We start from the raw sequence: 10584 nt of genomic DNA, 5'->3' as shown, positions 1-10584 counted from the left end.
CTCTTAATTATATATTAGAAGTATGGGGAATATAAAACATAGTGCAAGGGACCATAAAGGAAGGAGGGGAAACTGAATGGGGAAAAATTAGAGAGAAAAGACAAATCATGAGAGACTCTTAACTCTGAGAAACAAACCAAGGGTTGCTGGAGGGGAGGAGGGTGGGGGTTGAGGTAATTAGGTGACAGGCATTAAGGAGGGCATGTGATGTGATGAGTGCTGGGTGTTATACACAACTAATGAATTATTGAAAACTACATCTGAACTAATGATGTACTATATGTTGGCAAATTGAATTTAAATAAAAAAAATTATATGTTAGAAGCTTTTTTGTGTAATTGCTGTGTTTGAAAGACCAGCTTTCAGGTTTATTTACCAGTTCTAAGTACTGGCTATTTACCTTTGTTATGCTTTGATGTTTATTCATTTCTTTTTTTATTTTTATAAGTTGTACTACTGTTCTTCTTCTAGATTTTAAGTAAGAGTAGTTCATTTTTTTCCCATCTTTCCTGTTACATATTAAATATTTGAAGCTATGCTTTCTTTTTTTGGAAATTATTTGGGAATTTCATATACATTTCTATTTATAGGTTTCTCATCTTTATCTGCAATTATGATTCATATTTCTTCTTTATTTTTTTATTTTATTTTTTAAAAATATTTTATTTATTTATTCATGAGAGACACACAGAGAGAGGCATAGGCAGAGGAAGAAGCAGAATCCATGCAAGGAGCCCCATGCAGAACTTGATCCCGGGACTGCAGGATCACACCCTGAGCCGAAGGCAGATGCTTAACTGCTGAGCCACCCAGGCATCCCCATATTTCTTCTTTAACAATTACTTAATGAAGTGATTTTTAACCTTCTAAGGGGTTGGGCTTTTCTTTAAACTTTTGTTATTAATTTAGAATTTTGATAAATTAAATTTAAAGGTACAGCTTGTGAGACTTTGGCTTTAGAACTTTGAAAATTTCCCTCTATACTAATATATCATAAATTATTGTAAATGGTCTATAGGTCTTAGAAAATAAAGTGTATTTTCTGTTTGTACAATATTGTATAATTTATAAAATTGTATATTAAATCAATTTTAATAGATTAATCAGTATCTTTATTTCCTTGCTTACTTTTTTTTTAAAGATTTTATTTATTTATTCATGAGAGACACAGAGAGAGAGAGAGAGAGAGAGAGAGAGAGGCAGAGACACAAGCAGAGGGAGAAGCAGGCTCCATGCAGGGAGCCCGACATGGGACGCAATCCCGGGTCTCCAGGATCAGGCCCCGGGCTGAAGGCAGTGCCAAACCGCCAAGCCACCCGGGCTGCCCTCCTTGCTTACTCTTTATTTCTTTTATCTGTCAAAAACAGATGTTTTAACATTTCTGAATATAATCATATTTCTGTCATTTTTCTCTGTATTTCTAATTTTTGCTTTAAATGTGTCAGTGCAATATGATCTGACATGTACATGTACATGTTTATGACAATTATATTTTCATGATAAGTTAAACCCTTTACCAATATAAAACTATGGTCTTTCTTGCATTTGCCTGATAGTCTATGTTATCTAATATTAATATTGTAGTCATGCTTTATGTTTTATGCATTTACATAATATTCCTTGCATTTTTGGTTGATTTATTTTAAGATATATTTGGTAAATAGCAAATACTAGGTTTTGACCCAATCTAAGAATCTTTGAATAGGGGTTATAACCCATTTACATGTTTTTGTTAAAACAGATATATTTTACATATATTTTTTGTCATTTTGTTTCATTTTGTTTCTACTTTCTTTTTACATTTTAGAGGGTCACTATATATGGTATATAGGTTTTTTTTTTTAACTTCTCCATTATTTTGGGAAGTATATATATTATTTGAAATTCTACAAATAATTACTTTCAATTTCTTCTGGCTTCTTTGTTTTCGAGTAAATCTACAGATATGAAAGAAGAACTCAGGACCTTTTATAAGGTACTGCAATTTCATTAGCATTGTTGCCAAATGCTTTATTTAAGGCATGAATATGTCTTAAAGTCCCTAACAACCCTGTGCAAGAGGTACTTTTTGCCAATTTCACAGATGAAATAACTGAGGCTCAGAAAAGTTAGATGATTTGTTTCTGTTGAACAGAAACAAGGGGTTCTGAAAGTGAACCCCTCCAACTCTGGTTGGCTTCAGAACCCTTGATCTTTGGGCTGTTAGGATGGTGACACTGAGACTTGAGTCTTGAGAGATTTCTGGTTTTGGAAGATACCACCTCCTAGTTTGCTGTATTAGTTATGGTATAGGAGGAATTTTCTGTTCTCCTGGGAGGGGTGTGTGTATGTGTGTGTGGAGGAGGGATGGTAACAAGATTCTTCCTACTTCCCTGGTGTCTGAGTCTCACTGAATTTATTACAAGGAATCTAAGTTGTTGCCACTTTTAGAAAACTAGGACTTTCCCATCATGGTGAGAACTGGAAGGAGAGCTTCATTCCTGTCTCTGCCACTTTTTAGATGACTGACGTTGGTTTTCAGTCCTTGCCTCTTGGGAATAATTTTATTTGTCTCATACTCAGATGTATTCTTGACTATTGTTCCCCTCACAAGCCAAATATGTGGAAGGATATTTCTTCGAGAGCCTTTACTGTGACTTCTCCTGGGGAGTGGGTGGGGGAAGGCCATTTGTATTATGCACCATTGTTCTCTACCTCTAGTTGGAAGGGAAACAGGACCACAACAGAAACCTTCTTTTCTGGCTACACAGTGAGCTGGCTGACTTCTGTGGACCTCCCCCCGCCTCCCGCCCCCAGAAATTTCCCTGCATGTTGCCACAGAAAACTGCCTGTCATACAGTTCCTCCTCTAGATGACAAACTGATTTTAACCCTCCCTGGCAACTCCCCTTTCTTTGCTGTTATTTCTGTTAACCTGATGGTTTGCTAGTAAGTAATTCTAATGAGTTGAACAGGGAGCTCGTGACCCTTTGGTGAACATGACCTTGAGTGCGAGCATTACACCAGTCTCTCTTTTTCTACTACAGATCAATACCATTACAATGGGCTGATAGGCAGGTGTGCTTCTCTTAGAAGAATATAGGCATCCTACTCCCTCAGTTCCTCCTCAGAAAGACCTTCTGGAACTGACCTTTGAGTTCAGATCAGATCTGAAGAATGAACTGAGGCAAAATGGCTGGGGTTTGGGGTGGGCAGCACAGAGAGGCAGATGGGAACAGGGAAGGGTGTATTGGATCAGGGTAACTCCTGTGCCTCAGGATCATAGGAATTCAAGAGGAGTATGAGACCCTCTTGACAGTGGGTAGGGCTCCACCTAGGTATTTACTTCAACTCATGCTCTTGTGTATTTGTATATCCCGAGAAAATTATGACTGGTGTGAAATTTTATCTTTATAATTTTTGAAATGATAAGGCCCTCTTTTTGAAGGGATCCTTCCTTCATTGATTCATTCACTCATTTATTCATTCATCAAAAACCTTCGTGAAGTGCCTGTCTTGTATTCTGCAGAGTCAGGCTTAGCCCTGGTGGGAGGCTGGGCTCCCCTCTGTTTCCCGCTCCATGCTTGTGTGTTTGGCTCACCAGCTTAGACTCTTGAGTCCAGAGGTGTCATAGCAGAGGGAGGGCAAAGTCTCAGGGGCAGGTCTGGCTTCCAGTTCAAGGGCATGAGACTTCACTGGGTAATAATTTGCTCCACAGATATGTCTTTACTCCCATAGCAGGGGAGGCTTATTGATTAGAAGCAAGAATTTTCCATTCCTCTTACCAATGATTTTGTGATGAAAAGAGTCACTAGATCAGTCCCAAAGGAATAGTCTCCCAGGTTGGTTATGCCTTGGCATAGTGAGGGTGGATTTCCATTGCCAGCCCTGGAGGAGGGTGAGTCTGAAGGGCTGCTACTTTAGAGGGTATACTCTCAGTCTAGCTGGGAGAACCAGTAGATGCCAAGTGCAATGAGGTGTCACAGGTGCTATGACAGAAGGCTGTGGAAAGTGAATGGGAGCACAAAGAAAGGAGGGTCAGTTCTGTCTGGGGTGGCTGGAAAGGGAAGAACTCTTAAGCTCAACAAATTTTAACACCAATCTGAAATGGCACTACAGTGCCTCTCCAGGCACCACACTTGGCTGTGATGACACAGCCAGACTTCAGGCCTGTAGCCAAGGCCTGATAGGGGTTGACAGATTCATAAACAACTGTACTACACAGAGGGTTCCATGTCATGAGAAAACTGTGCAAACTGCTGGAGGGATGGTGCCATCCATGCAGGTCAGGGCAGTAGAGGGCGGGTGGCAGCCAGATGATAAGCAGGGCTGAGCTGGCTTGCAACAACACTCAGGCTGAGCCCTTCCCCTCAGCCTCTAGTTACTGGGTGGAAGCACGGTTCTTTCTGGGGACTGGGTCTACCCATCAACTTCAGCCCTCCCTCAAATCCACACTTCCACTGACAGCTGGGAAGAGGCTGTGGATTTTGCACAGTCACTCCGAGCTCACGAGCAGCAGCCTGCTCAGGTCCCCTGTCTGTGCTTTTTCTGGCTCTCTCCTGGTGAAATATGCTGTTTGTTAAAAGAGTGTCCAGAACTTCAGGATCTGGCCTTGGGCAAAGTACTTAACTGCTCCAGGCCTCCGCTCCCTTGTTGTTAAGGAGAGAAAGATTGGTACTACTTCATGGGTCTTAAATGAGATAAGAAACATAAAAGGCTTAGCTTGGAGGCTGGCATACTCCTCATACTCCTCAAACAGAAGACATTAATGAGTGGGGATAATCGCCTGAGGGAGCATATTAAAAAATGCAGGTCCCCAGGCCCACTCTTAACGACACTAATGGTTAGTGATGATCAGGGTCACCCCGTGTCCCAGGAAGGCATGACTCTAAGTTCTTTTCACGAGTTACCTCATTTCCTCTCCACAGCAACCCTACCAGGTAGGTCGAGGTTCTATGATGATGTTCATTATTACATGCCAGGAAGCTGAGGCCAAAAGAGAGGAGGCCAAGTGCCAGAGTTCACATCATAAGTGTGTAGAATCAGGATTTGAAACCAGTTAGTCTGACTTCAGGGCCTGGGTGCTGACGGCTGGGCTCCATGCTACATACAAGGGCTGTATGCTTCTGGGGCTGGGGACTCTACATTTGTCACCACACCCTATTTGATTAGGAAACATCATACAGTGTGTAGATCATGCTTTGAGAAACACTCTGAAGGCTGTTATTTCTATCTTTGTGCCTCTGCCTCAAGTGTCCCCCCAGGCTCATGGAGCTGGCTTCCTGTGACGCACCTCTGCTGTTGCCTCTCTTGGGATAAGCAGTTGCCCCCACAAATGCTTGACAACAATTCATATAAAGGCTTCTGGGAGTGTGAGTTGAGAACTCTGCCCATGGCCAGAGCCTACAGATGTCTTTTCTATCTATATATTTTTTTCTGTTTGCACTCCTTTATATGCTCTCACCTTCAAGGTTCCCAGCTTATCACTTCTAGTCTTGCTATTTCCCTTTGGAGTAGGGTCCTTCCTGTTTACCTAGCCTATTTGCTTGGTATGACTGAGGGAGGAAAACAGGAGGGAGGGGGCAAGGATACCTAAGGCTCCTGTTGAAATTCTTCCTATTGTGAAGATTGTCACTGAAATGTTAGTTGTGGATTCATTTTCCTCGGAACACTTGGGACATTCCCTTACCTTTGAACACTGAGATTCCCATTTCTTTTGGGGCTTGGTATATGTATATGGCCCTGGGAGAGAATGGAAGAGGACTTCAGGTCCTGCCAAGTCAAGTCCCTTAGGAAATTGAATTTAGATACAACAGTTGAGAAAGATTGATACAACCTCTCTGTCTAATCACATTTCCTTCTCATTTAAAATCTATTAAAATCTATTGATCTCGGGGTCTTGAGTTCAAGCCCCACGTTGGCTGTTGAGCTTACTTTAAAAAAGACAAAATCTACTGATGGCTTCTGGTTACCTTGGTGCCTTGGGGCAGAGTCCAAAAGTCCTTACAGGGGCTCCAGAGTCTCACATAAATCAGCCCTACCTACTTCTCCAGTGTGTATTTGTTCATTCTCTGCTTATTCAAAGTCCTCTTGTCACACTGACTTTCTGGTCAGTTGTTGGATGTGCATGGCCTCGAGTACTGTTTCTTCAGCTTTATGATCCTCCCCCCATGACTAGCCTTCCTTTACTTTAGGTTTGAGTGCAAGTGTCATTTTCTTAACCCTCCTGTCATGGCAGCCCATATTTTGGCCACTTAGGGCTTATGACATGGTCACTGGGAGAATTATTTGTTCCACTTCTGACTTCCCCATTCGAAAACTTCCATTTGCCTCAGAATTCTGTGTTCCTAGTGTTTAGCATGGTGCCACCACACACACAGGTGTTCAAAGAGTATTTGCCAAATGAATGAATCACAAGGAAATCAGGGGGCCTGAAGCCTCTTCAGAGAGGTCTCATAAAGACCAAGGAAACAGCTTGGGAGGCATGTGGTTTTGGGGTGCTGCTCGGGGGCTTGCTTCCAGGGATCTTCCATGAGTTCCTCTAAAATTGCCGAGCAAAACCATAGCAGCCAGGGTAGGGGAAAACCTGGGAGCTAGGAAGCCAGGCCCTTTCCAAGAATATGTTTTTGTAAGTTGGTTTCAGAACAACAAAAGTTATCCCAAGAAAGAGAAACTTGTTTCTCAGTAGAAGCACTAGGTACTTCTTAGACAACAATGGTCAGAAGGGGAAGGAAAATCAGAGATGTCAAATTTCCACAGATAGTGAGCCTGAAAGTCAGAGAAGGAAAGCAGTTTACACCAGGGCATACAGCTACCTATGGACCACAACCAGATCTCCTGGCTTCCAGAGCAATTCTTATTTCATTACAATGTACTGCACTTTGAGTTGGGGCCACTGTTGGCGGTGAAAAGAAATCATTAGAAAATGAATGTTTCCTGAAATATCACCTGCAATTTATTGCACTCAGAATTTCACACTGATAAATAACCTCTCTCTCATTAACATGCAGGCTCCCTACAATTAGCACTCTCATTTGCACTATGTAAACAGCTTCTAACTGTGCCTTTTACCTCTTTGTTCAAACAAAGATTTCTGTTAGCAAAGAAACAAGAAGGAAATTAGTAGCAGGTGAGAGCTTATTTTTAATTATATTGAGATTGACTGTTGTTCTCCAAATCTTCTCTAATTCCCCCAAGATATTTATTTGCAGACCGGAGTTTTCAATCTATTAAAACAGCAGCCATTTCTGATCCTTATTTACTAAATGAAAACACAAATGGCAGCAGTGGATTTCTGGCTTGGTGCCAAGGTAGGCAGTGTAGGGGGATGGTGCTGCATCAAGCTTAGATCTGAGAAGCCTAGCAATCAAAGTGAAGTAGTAAATACAGAAGATGTTGAAGAACACCAGTTTTGGCATGAGATGGGCTGAGAGTCTCAAAGCCAAGCCTTTCTCGGTGATAACTCCCAGCTTCTACCACCTGAAGTCAGGCTGGGGTTCTTTAGCCAGAGGATTTTAGTTTGTTTCCAGGAATAAGAAATTTTATGTCTGCCAACAATGGAGAAAGGGATTGGCTTAGAGCATCTTATCGTCAGAACTTTTCAAAGATTATCTATTGCAACCTTTCTCCAAAGGCAAGAATCCCTTTTGAAACATCTAAAATTGACGTTGTAGGAGCTCCTCATTTTATTTGTTAATGTACTACATCCTGAAATTCGCTTTCCCCTGAATCAACATCTTGTCTCCGGTAACTTTCCTTTGGGAAATCCACTTTCCACAAATCCACTCTGGGGAGTCCGTACTGAAGAAACTCCTTCCTCTTTTTCATGACAATGAAATGTCACTTATGTCACTTTATACATCTGAAGACAGGGCCATGTCCCCTGAGTCTGTCCCAGTCTCCATGTGCTGAGTTCCTTTAACTCTTTTTAATGGAACATGGTTCCTCAGCTCCTTATACTCTGGTTGGTTTCCTTTGGACACTCAATAGATGGTGAAAGCCTCCAACTGTGTGCTGTTAGAGGATGGACACAATGCTCTGAGCTTTATCTGAATCTAGTGCAAACGTAAAGCTAAACACCCTGATACTCAAAGGCCATCCTCCCAGCTAAGGACCCTGCTCTGCCCACTGTGCTCTTAAGTTTCCATCTGTTTGAGGAGCACACTAGGATCCTCTAGATTTCTTTTTAAAACCTACAACCTTTTCCTAGGAACAAGAGTGCCCTCTTAGATGAAGGGCCAGTTATCACATCTGAGTATATTTTATTTAGCATTTCTGAGCTATTTCCATTAGTTGTTAAATAATTTGCATTGTACAAAACATTTCATTTTATACAGAACTTTCATAAGAACCCCAAGACAGGAAAAGTCAAGGTAGTCACCTCCATTTCACAGATGAGGGAACCAGAGGTAATGGCACACGGGATGCCACACAAAGTTGGGATTTGAAACTCAGTTCTCAGACTTGACTCATACCTTGTTTTCCCTACTCCACAGCTGGCTCTCCTTAGCAGATAATTGGGTTGAGAGGGAGTAACTGAGCTTCTGAGGCAACTGAACAAGGCCTGAATACCTCCAATCTGCCAAGTAGAGCAGTCCTTCTGGGCCCTTTGTCCTCTGTCATTTGTCCCAAGAGGCAGGTTGATGGGAGCCCTGTCATTGGTATAAAGCTGTAAAATCCAAGATTCACCCACATTTATAAGCTGAATAGAGAATATGACTTTCTGAAATCTGAGGTAAAGCTTGAATTAGAATTATTTTCATTGCAATAATTTGTAATTTATGCTCTGACTACTTCTAGGTGCCTGAATTCAAAGTTACATTTTAAAAGGATACTAAAAAGAACCCAATAATACAAAGGGAAACAGTTGTGCCTAGAAATCTAAGCCAGGAAGAGTTGCTATCACCTTTCAGTTTCCTGGTACCCAAGGCAAAAACAGAATCATAATGGGTTACCTAGCTCTTCTTTTCTTGTAAAAGGAAGCAAACAGAGAAGTGACACCTACACCAACTGGAATCTCTCACTTTCATTGTTATATAAACAATTCTGAACAGCATAATGATCCATCACTTCCATCATCATTTACAAACTGTTGGAGTTTCCATTCAGGAGGTCTGGGGTGTGCTTTGAGAATCCACACTTTGAAACTGCTCGAGATGCTTCTGGTGATCAAGCAAATTAGGAAAGGAATACCTGAAGATGCTTGTCAGAAATGCAGATTTCTGGCTCTGCCCCAGATCCTTACCTCTCTCTTTGGGCTTTTGATCATAGTGTAGTTTGTTAGCTAATAACTGGGGCTCTCTCATGAGGTCAGGAAGGCAGGCGGTTCTCTGTAGGGGTAAAGAAGTGGCGGCAATGGTGTTTTCTTCCAGTAGCTAAGGATTTGGACGCGTAATCTCACCAAGACAGAGGATCAGTCCTCCTTTTCATGAACCAGTCAGGATTACCGACAAGCATGGCCCAGACTTCTCATTTAGGTAGCAGTTCTGGTTCTGATCTGTTGCTCAAGGCATTTGCAGCCCAAGGGTTTGACACCACAAGGCCAAAGAGAAGCACTTTGATCCAGGAAGATTTTGGAGGAGGGTCTTGTCAATCATCTGGCTGTCAACAGAAGAAGCTTAACATGGCTCCTATGGAGTGTTTGATTCTGCACAAAACTGCTGTTATATGGTCCCTCTGTACGATTCAACATACCACTGCAGAACTTGATAAATTCACCTGTTAGAGTTATTTAATATTGTGCATCTGAATGCTGAAGAGTGTCTGCACATTAGAATTAATGTCAGTCTTGGACATGATAAATATGATTCTAGTGACTCCTTGAAGTTTCACTAGGGTACCGTTTTATTGTCTGCTGTCTCGAAGGCTTAAATCTTTTTTTCTGCCTTCAGTTCATAGGATAAAAACATGTGAAATCACTGGGATTTATATAGGCAGATTTGGCAGCTCTTTCATTTTTTTTTACTTGGACTGTCAGATATAAATCAATGTTACAGCACTCTTTCCAAGAATGTGTTAGAATGTGCATGTGTTTGGGGAGCAGACATGGTATTTCTATTATAATTTTGTTTGTTAGGTGTGATCTGAATTGTTTGGTTCTGTTTTATAACATTCACAATTTGTGGTTATTTAATTGGTTTTCCTCTGTTATCCCTACCCAGTGACTGTTTTTTTTTGTTTGTTTGTTTGTTTTTTGCCACTATGCCTTTATTCTCACCGAGAATGCCCACCCCCCTCCTGCCCATCCTTTAAGACTTAACTCTGGCACCACTTTCTTGATAAAGTCTTTTCTGATATCTCTACTCCATGTTGATCTTTCTTTAAACTTCTTCAAAATTTGTTGCCAACACCATATACTTAACATTTTATTGGACCTTTTCTAGTTATTAAGCACCAGTACCATTCCATCTAGCATTTTATTTTAAACTTTTCTTTTTTTTTTTATTTTAAACTTTTCTATTGGCCAACAGTTTCACATGGGTATTCTATTTTCCCAATTAGATTTTTTAGCGCATCATTGACAGAGCCCAGATTTTATAAATCTTTTTTTTTTTTTTTTTTTTTTTACTCCCTCCCAAGAGTGTGTGCCAATGGCTAGGCATATGTA

The sequence above is a fragment of the Canis aureus genome, chromosome 10, assembly GCF_053574225.1.
Source record: "Canis aureus isolate CA01 chromosome 10, VMU_Caureus_v.1.0, whole genome shotgun sequence".
Classification (NCBI taxonomy): domain Eukaryota; kingdom Metazoa; phylum Chordata; class Mammalia; order Carnivora; family Canidae; genus Canis; species Canis aureus.
The sequence above is the reverse complement of the archived record's forward strand: the minus strand, read 5'-3'. Positions refer to the sequence as shown.